Source organism: Thunnus albacares, chromosome 3, assembly GCF_914725855.1.
Source record: "Thunnus albacares chromosome 3, fThuAlb1.1, whole genome shotgun sequence".
In the NCBI taxonomy this organism is placed as follows: domain Eukaryota; kingdom Metazoa; phylum Chordata; class Actinopteri; order Scombriformes; family Scombridae; genus Thunnus; species Thunnus albacares.
This window is the reverse complement of record NC_058108.1, coordinates 12,161,434-12,171,292: the sequence shown is the minus strand read 5'-3', so window position 1 is coordinate 12,171,292 and position 9,859 is coordinate 12,161,434. Positions and strand designations below refer to the sequence as shown.

General features: G+C 39.8%; 1 long non-coding RNA gene across 1 annotated transcript; it reads right to left on the bottom strand.

Annotated features, from left to right (window-relative positions):
- Positions 1-917: 917 nt before the first annotated feature.
- Positions 918-4,645, bottom strand: LOC122979278. Its single transcript, XR_006402831.1, has 4 exons — positions 4,282-4,645; positions 3,305-4,162; positions 2,967-3,089; positions 918-1,339 (listed from the first exon to the last, which is right to left on the bottom strand). It is a non-coding gene; the product is annotated as an uncharacterized LOC122979278 (long non-coding RNA).
- Positions 4,646-9,859: the final 5,214 nt, after the last annotated feature.

The window sequence follows — 9,859 nt, the reverse complement described above, 5'->3', positions numbered from 1 at the left end:
GCAAAGGTAACCCCTGTGAGTAAATGTGTTGCACCAATTTGGACCCAGAGCTTCATTCTGAACCTGTAACACACTCATGCTAACTGGCTAAGATTTAGCATTAGCTAATCCCGGTTGTTTTATTTAGCAATCAGCAATCAGTTTGATATAAGGAACTCTTAGTAACTTATACACGTCTGCCTTTTTGTCTCACAGTAATGTTATAACGTTTTTTTTATGTCCAGCAGTTTACTCTAAATTCACATCCATTAATGTTATACGATCCACCAGATTAGCTTAAAAAATATAAAGCTCTTAAATGTTTGACTGTGATTTGAGGCTTACTGTTGATAAGCAGTGATATAACTGAACAATACTGAAGACCCACGCCATTTTAGAATATATTTACTCCTGAACAGTTACTACCCTGTCTACATGAAATATGTAATGTTTAAACTTTGAAAAATATTGTGTTATACTTCTGTCCATCAACAGGCTCACACCCTGCAGCGAGGGCAGAGCTGCATCACATTGAGTGATGAAGACCACAGCAGCAACATGGGGCACATGAAGAGAGTGAAGCTTGATGTAGGACTGAAGCAGAAGCTGCAGGACATCCACCAACCGTTCCTTAGATGAATATCACCCTCTCCGTCAGCCCTGCCAGGAGATGATGGCGTCCTGTGTTGGTGTGTTGATGGGAGCATCAACTTGTTCAGTAGTTTCAGACAGAAGCATCCAGGGGCTGAGCTGTGGCTACTGGATATTAGTGTAATCCTTAACATGATCTTTTGTAAAATAAAGTTTTATTCTATACAATTCTGATGTGGTGTTCTTTTCTTCATATTATACTACTACTATACTACTTGTACTTAAGTGTTGAATGTGACATGTATAACTTGTGCATACAGTTTTGTGTAAACATGGTTGCAGAGAACCTGAACATACATTATTTGCAACAGTTTACTGAAAATGATCTAATGCTGTTTGTATTACCAAGTGCCCACATCAACCAAAAATGTAATAATAATCCATGATGACAAGTCTACTGACCTTGTATTACATTGGCTTTAATGTTGTTACTGTACATTACATTCAAACAATTACAAGTATAATATGGGATTAACTTTTCACATTAATACTGAGAAAAAGAGAGAAATCACAGTCAGTTCTGCTCAGGTAACAAGTACATTAATAAAATTACATTTTTATGATTTCTGTGAATGTTCAAACTTTTGTTCATCTCTACATTTCTTTCAAAGACTGTGACAGAATGGACATGAACAGTAGAGGGTTCGCTGTCCAGGCTGGAGGTGTCTTCATCCTCTGCATTGTACAGAGGCTGTGACACAGGCTGCTTCTGTAAATACAATCACAATTGTATAAAGATCAGTTTGAGCTCAGTGTGAGTATGTGACCACAGAAATATAAAAGATAATTATTGTTCACGCTAACAGACACCTTATCGCTGTCTGCCCTTTGACTGTCTACTAAGTTTTGTATTTTGTTTGGTTTAATAATTGAGCCAAAAATAGGAGTGCCAGCTGACCTTAGCTGACCTGAGTATGACTGTGCTCTTGCAGTTTGCCGGCTTGTGAATCAGCAGATCTTGCACCCAGCCACTGCAAAACTGAGCTTCTAGGGATTTGTAACTTTTAAACTATTTAACTATTTGACCAACTTTTTAGCCAAACAAAACAAAAGGAAAGCAGGCAACAACCGTAGCACCTTAGTTACCTGCACTGTAGCAGGCACAGGCAGGTAACAGAGCGTGTTCCTCCAAAGATGGCACCCCCCATCCCAACATGCAACACAGCATGACGTACCTTCATATTCTCTATTCAGCACTGGGATGTCAGCAGATAAAAATGAATAGGCCTACTGATGGCCAAGTACATTATGAGCAAGAGAATTTTCCTAGTCAAGAAAAAGTGAATAGTGCCTGCATTACATTCTGATTTGCTAAGAAATTATGTGTTGATCCTACATGGATTTTTCCCTCTTTTACAGTTGAACTTTGGGACAAAAGCCTAATGTTTATCGCACTTAAACTTGCTGTGGAGTGAGGAGAACAAGAGGAAAGAAGAAAAATAAATGGTGATAGTAATGTGATGACTCTATAATTATCAAAGATTATCTATCTACTTGATGGCACCTCTCAAGTGACCAGCTATCATAAAACATAGATGCAAATCAAATTTTTTAACAAGGTAGAGGTCACAGAGCAGCTCTTGAAAGGACGAGTGAAACAAGCTCAGCAGGATAAAACTGACTGTCAGGAAGCCTCACTGACATATTGCACGTCACAAACTCTCCTTGTCAAATATTCATCACATTTTCTTCACATCCCATTTCCCTCCCTGTTTCATTCCAGCATCAATAGTAATAAATACATTAGTGGATAAAAGAAAATCAAACCAGCTCCCGAACGGAGCATGTGGAGCCTCACAATCTCCATGCTGTTTGTACTTGGGAAGAATCAATTAAAAATGTACAGCTGCCATAGATTTATTATTTATACGCATATCTTTTTCAATTCATCGATGGGCCGACACATGTATTTGTCAGGCGGGTAAATACTGTACATCAGCAGAGGAGGAGGAGAGGAGCTGGCTTTGTGCAGGCAGCATTCTCAAATCTGTTACAGTTTCCAAATGTTGGGATTTTTTTTTTCACCATTTTCTCTACTTCTGCTATCTTAGATTTATAACCTTTTAGAGACTAATGAGTGTCCTTTTGCCCAATGTATCTTTAAAAACACTTTCCCTTTCTATCTGTGTCTGTCTCCTGTTCTATCAAGTCGGTATCTCATCCCTCACTTTCTTTCACTCTGTTGTTCTCTCTCTTTGTTCTTTGTCTGTCTGTCTATCTCTGAAACCCAAACTAAGAGCGATTGTTCAGGTGCTTGGGTAAAAACATGGATATTGACTTGTGCATTTTTGAATTTTGACAGATTCTTATCTGATACTTTATCATTTCATCCTTACCCATCTGCCTGCCAGTCAGGTTGCTGGTGCTATAGATCCCTTATGGCTCAGCCAAAGAAACCATTGAAGCTTTGCTATGCAACCTCTCCCCCTGCGCTTTGCTTATAGGATCCACAAGCAGACCTACAAAGATGCGATTGAAGTGAAAGAGTCAAGTCAATCTGAGCTCACTCACTGGCACGCACGCACACACAAACACATGTGGGTGTTTCGTCTTGTAACATCTGAGATTCTTCAAATGCGCTTTTAAAAAAAGTTTCTCGCCAACCACATCAGTAAAGGCGAAACTTGTGAAAAGGGCTGCCAAGTAAGACACAAACACACACTAACACACCTACCTCCAGGTTTCTCCTCCATGAGAAGAGTGTCCTTTCTTCCTCCTCTTCCTCCTCCTCCACTTCTTTCTCCTTATTGCATTTTTATTAAAAACATCAATCTGTGTAATGCTTGCCTGACATCTGTTCTGGGGAAAGTTGCAGAGCCTTAATGGGGGATCAATAGAGGGAAAATTACTCATGCTCAGGTGGAGGGGTGAAGAGTATAGCTTAGCAGATGTTCCATACAAAGATAGGTGAGGTGTGTATGTGTGTGCATCAATATAAGCATGTGTTTGAACGTGTGTGTGCTGTGGTATGTGTGAGATAACAGATATAGAGGATCGCTGAGGGAACCCTCTTCCTGAGAGTTTCATCCTTCAGGCAGAAAAGCTTTGGAGGAAGCATTTCATACCTTTAAAATTACAAGCTTTGAAATATGAACGACTGATAGACAGCAGCATTCAAGCTGAACTAATACCTTCGTTTAGCCTTAATGTGTTGCCGTTGTGAGGCTGGATCGCTCTATCATGTCTTTGACTAAACTTGATGGTAGAGTGTGTGCACACATCTTTGCCCATCTGCTGTATAAATGTTCCTTTTATCTCTGAGATATGTTGCCTCTAAGATAAGATGATATCTAAGATGACTTTGTCCAAATCCAAAACCAAAAGCATGGGGGTGAAAAAAAGTGAGATCTTGAATGTTGTGGATATGCTCATCTCCGTCCTCTGAGGTGACAGCTGCTGTCGTTCCAGCTCTCCACCCCTAGAGGGCGAATTCAGTCAAAGAGCCTCTCTTCTCTGAGGATGTACACTGGGTCACAGACTGTGTTACTGCAGGCAGGGACCATAACAGTATCCGGTGGTAAGTGTGGCAAAACTGAAAGTAAAGACAAAGTTTTAATCTGTGCACATGAAAGAAGTGATGGTTCTGAATATTTCAGTATGGTAAAATTACTGTGAGTCAGAAAGACAAAGAAAGTGAAAACAGACAATGACCTGCTAAAGCATCTTTCTGACACAATTCCTACTGGCTCTTTGCCACAATTTCTCACTTCTTCTCTCTTCCAGTTTTTCCACATCTGGTGGTGGAACATAAAGGGGTTTTTGAAGGCTGGAGATATTGTAGGTTACTGGATGTTCCTCCACTTGCAGGTTGCTTCAATCACACACACACATATACACACACACAGTAAAACAAGCTTTATCTGGTATGTTAAAAGCACATCCCAGACACAGGAGGAGCAGCTTGGATGTTTCCAAAGGCACTGTTTTAGAGAGACAGCAGGAAAGGTGTGAGGAGGAAAAAATATGTGGCCTTTGACCTCAAAGGAAGTGATTTATACAGGACTATAAAGCAAACCCCCAGAAGCAGTGCTGGGCTGTGAGGAGGTTTTGGCGTGGCGACCACAGCCAAAATTGCAAGTTAGGACTTTTTTCCCATACACAATTATTTAAAAAAACATTTTTTGAGCATTACAAACACTTCAAAACACTTATATCATCAAACTTTGAGCCATTAGGTCCAGTAAAAAGAGTTCTGAAGAGTCATATCAGGTATCAAATAATATTTTCATGTCATTCATGTGTGGGGAGTAGATGCTGTATGGACCCAAAAATACAGAGGATAAAAACATTTCTTTTGTTAAAGTGACAATTTCTAGAATGAACAGTCAAACTTCTAGGTACATTTTGCAAAATAAAACCTATAATGTATATTATGCTGTTGCTAATATGACAATGTACACATAAATCTACCAAAGTCCTCTTAACTCTATTGATTAATACAAAGCACCATCACTAAAATTTTCGAAAACAAAAAAATGAGTCTGTAAACTATTGGTAGAGGGCACCTTTACAACATACCATGAAATGGAAACATGCAAAAAGGAGCAGTGTCTCTAATTGTGTCTTATGTGTGTCCCTGTTGTCATCAAGAGGCAACTGCCACAGTTGAATTCTGCATCCAGTGAAGATATGTTGTATTTGAGGCTGCAGTTCCTCTAATGACCACTGGATGCTACCGCTAACAAAACTTAATCTGTATTCAAGTGAGTGAAAAAATGTCCCTGTTGATACATAAAAATACAAGTTTTCTTCAAGACCTTTCATAGATACAAGAGGTAATTTCATTACTACTAGTCCCTCCTCAGATATTCCAAGGCTCCACCCGTTTGCCCAAATTGGCGAATTCCAGTCTAAGCTTTTGCCTCTTCAGCAAGACAGACTGTCTACATTGTATATGTAAGTGCCAGATAACCAAACTGTATCACATTATAACAACATCAGTAGTTCAGTAAGACTAAGGTCTCTGCTTTATTTTACAAGACAAACAAGACTCCTGTTGGGACGCAGACTCCAGAAGGTATCGAGATTTATTGGTGGCAGTGTTTACTTACATCATTACTGCACAGGGCGAGGCATGTTGTTCTCTTCATCTGCTTCAAAAAACACTGCATTCTGAGATGGTTATGACGCACCACCTGATCAGAGTTGATGGGGAGTTTGCTTGGATCCACTCCAGTATTAGAAATACTGACAAGACCAAAGACCCACAGCAAAACAACAGAACCCTACCCGACTCTATTGTCTGAATATAATCTGAACCCAGATCCTCAGAACCAAATTGACCCATGAAGAACACTGTATTAGATGTTATTGACTAAAATAATTGATAGCCTATATTAGTCATCCACATTTAACATGCAAACCTTGTGAGAAAGAGGCCAAGTGATGCTAAAAGGTCCTGGAATTTAACTTGTACATATATAATGTACATTTTTTTGACATGTTTGTCTGGGCAGTTACATAGTTATATGTGCATGAATGTATAAATGTACCCTCACATTTTACTCACCACAAAACAAACACAAAAACCCAAGAGCAATTATAGAGGTATTTAGGAAAATTTGCACTCTTTAGCTTGTTTTCTTCTAACAACATCAACCTAACATAGTAAAGCTAAGAGAGCTTGCCTTTTGCTCTCATTTTCCTGTCTCTATCTCTCTTTGTGTCCTGCCCTTGAAAAAGAAAAGGACAGGCTCAGACAGCCTGGGAACGGCTAACTACTAGAGGATCCGAGCAGCGCTACATCAAAGGCCACCCCATTTGCACAGCAGCTTACACACACCCACACATACACAAACACCAGCTTACATATTTGGGGTTGCTTTCTCTGAAGTTCATTACAAGTGGCAGCACTATTACCCTCTTTGACAGCATGTGTGTGAGTCAACTACAAGGGGGGAGAGTTCAGCTCATAAACAGTTCAACTTGGCCAAAAAGTTGGGAAGCTTTGGAACAGTTCCTGCATTATCATTTGGGGGTTTTTTTTCTCTTATTTTCAGATTGTGAGAGCAACTTGTCTGCCTGCGTGTGAAAATGTTTTATCCACAGATGCTACCAAAAATATGTCGTGTACAGTAAATAGCTTTCACGAGTCATTTTCCGTGACTGGTGGTTTAAGTTAGTGGAACAAAACGGCAAGAATCATAAGTAGATGGATTAGTGGACATCTCCTCCCACATCCTCTGATCTTTTACTGCAGCTTCATGAGAAGGAAGCCCCCTTCCACAGTCATCTAGTACACTTAATCTGAAGTGGCAATATTAGAACCCTGAGCCGGTGCCAAGACAAATGCAGCTAGCGCGCACAACTGGCTGTTCTCAATGGTTCCCGGTGTACCATGTCGGTGAAAGGAGAGGAGGGTTCTCACAGGGGCAAATGGATGTAGGAGAGTGGAAATGAGTGAGGGAGGAACAGGCAGATTAACGTGAGAACAGAGGAGGAGTGTATCGTGTGTGGGAGGGACAGATGATGGATACAAGATGTGTGAAGATCCTTAGGCAGGATGAAAGAGTTTGGGGAGTCATATTGAGTTATTGGACTAAGACTTTGAGCAATATGATAATAATAGCGAGAGTGAGAGTGCAGAGGTCACTGTGACGTCATTAAAAAGGGGATTAACGTGAAGTTTCACCTTAAAAGTTAAGGTGGAAATGGATTCTAATCTTCCTGTGGTCCTGTGTTACTCAAGTAGGCTGAAAAGGCTTAATTTCAAGGCCAGGTCTGGTCAAAACATGAAACTTAAGTCCAGATGAATGAGACCTTAATCAGGATCGAGGCCACGGTGGTTAAGGTGGACAGAGAAACTGACTTTGTTGCCTGGTTGTAAAGTTGAGCTTGCATTCCAGCATCCACTGGTGGTTGGATGCAAGTCGTCTCACCACATGTTGGAACCATTACATGATGTCATGGTGGTACAATTTCCCACCAGTGCCTGCATGTGTGAGAGGAAGTGATGTCACAGGCTTAGGCTGAGCACCGCAGATGGCACTACGATAGACCAAGGAAGATACTATCTAAACCATGTGTGTATACGTGTGTTTGTGTGTGTGTCTGTGTGGGAGGGGGGGTTAATGAGACATGTCAGCAGATGCAGATCGGTTGGTTTATTTCCAAAACAACACCTTGCTGGTGTAAGAGTTTTCCATACTTTCTTGTTTCAATTTTAGAACTGGGATTAGCTGCTTATAGCCAGTTTTAAATCAAAAACAGCTCTGTGCCATTAAAGCTGCTCTTATCAATATTGTTATATTAACAATCAGTCAAATTGCTAAGTGTAATGTGAAAAATGTCACTGGTAGTGACGAGAATCACCCTTCTCTGCAGTTCCTCTCAGCTCTCAGCATTTTAGCGTCTTTCAGCGCACTGTTTTGGTTTTACAGCCCACAACTGTTTCGATTAATTCTCACAGTTCTCATCTTTATCATTTCCAGCCGCAGCGGGCAGCTGTGTTTATGTAGAGTGCAGCTCGTTGTGCTACCCCCATTTGGCCAAAAATATCAGGGAATGCAGTTTTAACAATTTGCTTTGGTATATCCAATCTTTCTAATTAACACAGTTCATTTTACGATGCCAATTAGATTTATAGCTGTGAAAACATAATACAAAGAGAATATGCATGCTACAGTATATTTAATATTCTTATGAGTGAGCACTAAGCAAATTATTGAATTAATTAATAGATATATTACCATATATGAATGCCTACTGTACTTTTAAATATTAATATTATCACACCCTAATTCATCCTGCAGGTATAAATGTCACACTTCTATGACAAACCAAACTATTTATATTGTGTATAATAGCATTAAATTGTTGGCTAAAATAGCGCTTCACATGGGAAGATAACAATTAGCACTGCCTACAACCCTTTATATTTACATACTGATGAAGTAAATTGGAACTAAATACTGCCACAACAACTCATAAAACAATATACGCAACCTCAAAAATCCCAGGTGTTTATTTATTTGCATTTCAAACACATTTCTCTTTGTGTGTAAACTGCTTAAGCGCTTAATCACTAGTTTCAGGGGAAGGGAAAGAGAGGAAATGGAGTGGGACAGTTAAAGTGGATTATTTTGCAAGCGGGAAAAAATTGTGGGTAGAAGAGGGAAAAAGGAGAGGGAGGCTGAGCAGCAATCGATGGTTTTTTCCCCCAGAGCTCCACGGGGATTTGCGCTGAGTGATCTGAAGTGGCGCCCCGCTGTGCAAACCTGAGTGCTTTGACTCCACATAAAACCATTCAATCACAGAGCACCATGTTCTACTAAAAAGCCCCTTATGAGATCATTACCAAGGATGAACAAACAGGCACTAATGAAAAGAGCCAGAGCACTTTCCTTGTGTGAAGGGATATGGAAAACAAGGGGAAAGTTGGAATACGAGCTCCAGTCACAGTTTCATGAGTTTGTATGGTGTGTTTTCTTGCTGTCGCCAAGCTAAGATGGTACAGAGGCTTCTGAACTGATGTCCTGCAGTGAAATATCTCAGCTGGAAAAACGCTTTGGAGTCAGATTTTTCTTACTTTGGGTTTTCGCTTGAAGGGGCACCCATCTGATTCTACACATAAAGATTACTCCTCATGATAAAATTGTTAAAATTGTTGTATGCTTTGTCTGAGCTTTGCCAAGTGGCAAAACAACCCCCTGATGATGTCATATTGATGTCATCAAGTTTATCTCAGTTTGGTCTGGGACTATACAAGTTCATGAGAGATAAAAAAGACATGGACATTTACCAGGCAGGAAGGGTCTTCAGAAAGACTATTGAGATTGACCCAGACTGAAAGTCAGGATATCTCTGACTCTGATGCACCAGTTTTAACCATTCTTTCTTTAATCTGCCTCTCACAAGTCCCCCAACTTTAAGAAATGACATCACTAAATCAATGGAGTGCTGCTTTAATCTGCCGGATGTTCACAAGATTTGGTATAATATGGAGTTGATGCAAGTGATTCTGTTGTACAAATCATGTCAGAAAAGCCATTACCTATTGAAAACATTTTTTCTGGTGTTGTTGATGTTGTAATTAACTATTATTAGTTAAAGAAGAAACAGTAAGGATAATTTGCTATGCCAATTCAAGTTTTTTAAAGGCCCAATTTGTAATTATGGTATGGCACTTCTGCAAATACACAAGTCTGCATTTACAGGTAAGTTATAAAATAACAACAAATTACTCAAAATGAAATGTATGCAATAAAATAAAAGCTTTATATTTCCACAT